This window comes from Myotis brandtii, unplaced genomic scaffold (genome assembly GCF_000412655.1).
Source record: "Myotis brandtii unplaced genomic scaffold, ASM41265v1 scaffold201, whole genome shotgun sequence".
NCBI lineage: Eukaryota > Metazoa > Chordata > Mammalia > Chiroptera > Vespertilionidae > Myotis > Myotis brandtii.
The window spans coordinates 220,927-224,977 of record NW_005357485.1 but is presented as its reverse complement, the minus strand read 5'-3'; positions in this window follow the sequence as shown (position 1 = coordinate 224,977).

Below are 4,051 nucleotides of genomic sequence, written 5' to 3'. Positions count from 1 at the left end.
ACAGTAGCAACATGACAGTGATGAAGTAGCCACGAAAATAATTTGATGGTTGGGTCACAACATGAGGAACTGTATTTAAAGGGCCAGAAGGTTGAGAACCACTGCCTTAGGGGAACCGCAGGAGCGCGCGGGGCCGGAACGGTGAAATGATGACTCTTTCACCTGTCAGCGGCGGCTGGAAATTCCCACACATGCGGGCCTTGTCCGTTTCATCCTTTGAGTCCCCGCGTCTGCATGCCGCCCGCGCCGGCGCCGCCTTTGTGTCCGCAGCTCTCACGCCGGGCGCCCCTGCTTCATGGAGGCTCTCTTGTCACGGTGACATTTCAACATAAACAGTCAATATTCCTTCCCTCCGAGGAGACTTCCCTCCTATTGCCGACCAATTAAATCCCAGCTGAGCCCGGCAGACAAAGGTAGCGCAAGACAGGCTGCTCGCACGCGCGCGCCGCACTTGGCTGCTCCCTTCCTTCCGAGGAAGAAAAACTGTCATCACAACAAAGGAATCTGGGGACCTGGGGACACTCTCATCCGAGAGAGCCAGTTCCATGGGATCTGATGGCTCCTTCCCTTTTCATCCGGCACACCGCTGGGAGGGGGAGAGGAGATTTTTTCTTTCTTTTTTTTGGTATTTGGTGTGTGTGTGTTGTTTTTAATAATTCAGCACCGTGCATGTTTGAGGTTTCGCCGAGAAGGGCAACCAGCCCTTAATTAGTTCCTGTCTGTCAGTGGCCACACGGGCAGGGCTGTGGATCCAGATGCCGGCACCCCTGACCTGTATCTTTGGACTCCGCGGCCTACGTTGATGGAGCCGGGTTTCTGGGTCTCTCCACGCCACCAGAGCGACTCGGGGTCTCTTAGGACATCTGTTGAGACTGAGCGCTTTGGGGTGAACTCTGCCCTCGATTGGGGATCCCTCTGGGCGTGTGTCCACTTCCCTGGGGGAAAATGTCCTCAGATTGTTTGTCTTGACTCGTTAAACAGCCCAACCCCCTCGCAGGCCCAGGCTCTCCACCGCACACTGAACAACCCTTGAAAACCATTTTCTTTGGAAGCCTGGAGAGATTTTTCAGAAAACACTAGTAATTCTGCAAACTTCAAACAATTTCTCTCTTGCCTTTTCGCGATTCTGGCGGCCTGCATGGCCCAGGCTGCAAGACTTTTCCTCCCCGGAAGTGAAATGTGCAATAAATTGGGCATCGGGGACTCTCCTGTGCGGGCTCATCAGTAAGCCATTGATTCCCCCCGCAGAGTGCTGATTTCTAGATTTGGGGGAAAAAAATCTGGGCTACAGCCTAGATCAGTGATGGCAAACCCATGACACGCGTGTCAGAGGTGACACTCGAACTCATTTTTTTGGTTGATTTTTCTTTGTTAAATGGCATTTAAATATATAAAATAAAAATCAAAAATAGAAGTCTTTGTTTTACTATGGTTGCAAAGATCAAAACATTTCTATATGTGACACGGCACCAGAGTTAAGTTAGGGTTTTTCAAAATGCCGACACGCCGAGCTCAAAAGGTTCGCCATCACTGGCCTAGATTTAAAGGGTGGTAACCCAGGCTGCTATCAGGATTGGTACCCCCACAGTCAACATTTTCTGACGGACTGATTTTGATGACATTGTCAGGCCAAGAACGACAGAGGGTTACCTAGAAATGAAATATACACCCCACTTTTATTTTCATAAACATCCGTGTGCATAGGAGCCCTGTCATCACTTCTAGAAGCCGCCCCGGTGTTCCTAAAACCAGCAATCTAATCTCCTCAACTTCCTTGAGGAATCGATTAACATGTAGTCCAACAATGAGTGTGTCACGCTGCGTGAGAGAAGTTACGTTCCAGCCTAGTTATGACTGGATTCTTACTCTGCCTTGTCTTGTGAACATGGAAATCCAATTGATTCAAGGAGGTAAACTTTTATTTATTGAGGTATCTCTTTTATAAAGAAAAAAGAACTTCAGCAACCTCCCCCCCACCCCAGCCCCAAGTCAGATTCGGTGAATTTAATCATCAGAGACTTTGATTTTCCATGTGTGCTTCTAGCAGCTAGAGGGCACAAAAGAATGCTTTTACCTGGCTTGTCTTTCTTTCTTTTCTTTTCTTCTTCTTTTTTTTATCGGTGAATTTAATCATCAGAGACTTTGATTTTCCATGTGAGCTTCTAGCAGCTAGAGAGCACAAAAGAATGCTTTTACCTGGCTTGTCTTTCTTTTCTTTTCTTCTTCTTTTTTTTAATCACTGAGTGAAACTCTCTAGGCTCAGAAATAAGCAAAAATACAAGGATGTCCATTTTCCCCCCAGATGTCAAATGTGTCATATCTCCTTTCCGACAGAAATCCAAATTCCAGATGATGGTAACACGTGAAAGTGAACTTGATCTTCCCAGTAAACCCCAAAGAATGAGAGGCCGGGCTTCGGGCCCCATTCTCCCAAGTTGGGCCCATCTTTCCGTCTTTGAACTGTTTTGTCAAGTTCAAAGCCATAAGAGACACATTTAACCATCATCACTCTTAACATCTTAAAGATTAATGTTGGTTGTGATTCTGCATGAACAACATCTATTATTGTTCACTAATAAGAGGCTTACAAGAATAAACGTGAAAGGCTTGGGAAAAAACCTCCTGTCAATTTAAGAAACAGTCAGTTATGCTGAAACCGGTTTGGCTCAGTGTATAGAGCGTCGGCCTGCAGACTGAAAGGTCCCGGGTTCGATTCCGGTCAAGGGCATGTACCTGGGTTGTGGGCACATCCCCAGTGGGAGATGTGCAGGAGGCAGCTGATAGATGTTTCTCTCTCATCGATGTTTCTAACTCTCTATCCCTCTCCCTTCCTCTCTGTAAAAAATCAATAAAATATATTTTGAAAAAAAGAAAAAGAAACAGTCAGTTGGCCCTAGCCGGTTTGGCTCAGTGGATAGAGCATCGGCCTGCAGACTAAAGGGTCCTGGGTTTGATTCCAATCAAGTGTACATGCCCGGGTTGCAGGCTCAATCCCCAGTAGGGGGCGTGCAGGAGGCACCCGATCATTGACTCTCTCTCATCATTGATGTTTCTATCTCTCTCTCTCCCTCTCCCTTCCTCTCTGAAATCAATACAAATATATAAAAAAATAAAAAGAAAGAGTCGGTTGTACTTCAAATGAACAGTTCCAAGGGATCTCAGAGTAGAGATGCATGCTTTATTTTTATTAATTGATTTGAGAGAGAGGGGAGACATCAACGTGTTGTTCCACTTAGTTACACGTTCATTGGTTGTTTCTTGTATGTGCCCTGACTGGGGATTGAACCCACAACCTTGGCATATCGGGACGACGCTCTAACCAACTGAGCTACCCGGCCAGGGTGTGAGATCCATGCTTTAAGAGCCGCAAATGAGCCACAAACCATGCCTCCAGGTCTGCAGGCCATCCTCTACACACACGTCCACACACCCATCTTCCAAAGCTAGCCCCTGAGGCCCCATAGTCACAGGCATTCTTCTTGGGCAATTTATTTGAAAGCATAATAGTTGGGCATTTTTCTGCAAGAAACACTCCTAATCCTCAGGAGGTGTCGCATCTGTGGCTAGAGGACAGAACGGGCTGGGCCTCAGTAGCTTAATATATATAAACACCGCCCCCCCCGCAATGAACCACGCCACCCCCGTAGGCATGAATGAGTTGGAGCCGGATAGGGTGCCATTTGCCAAATTGCAAATTGCCTGCATTTATTTTGGGCGTGCACTACACGGAGTGCTAATTGCCTTGTTTAGCACTTTCCTTTCTTTCATTTGCACTCGTGTAAAATCTTAGTAAATTAACTCCAGGCTTTTACTATGCAGGTAGCATGGGAACCGCCACGAATGAGTGAGAAGGCAGCAGGAAAGGACAGTTAAAAAAAAGAGGAGCTGGCTGTACCAGTCATGCCATTTCTACGTCCCCTGAATTAAGAGAACGGAATTAACTTTTAATCCCTGGGCTTTGCCAATAGCTGATGTGAACGCAGAACATATTACATTCCGCTGTTTCATTCAGATGCGCTCGCTGAAAACGGGTAGAATGTCAACCACCCCA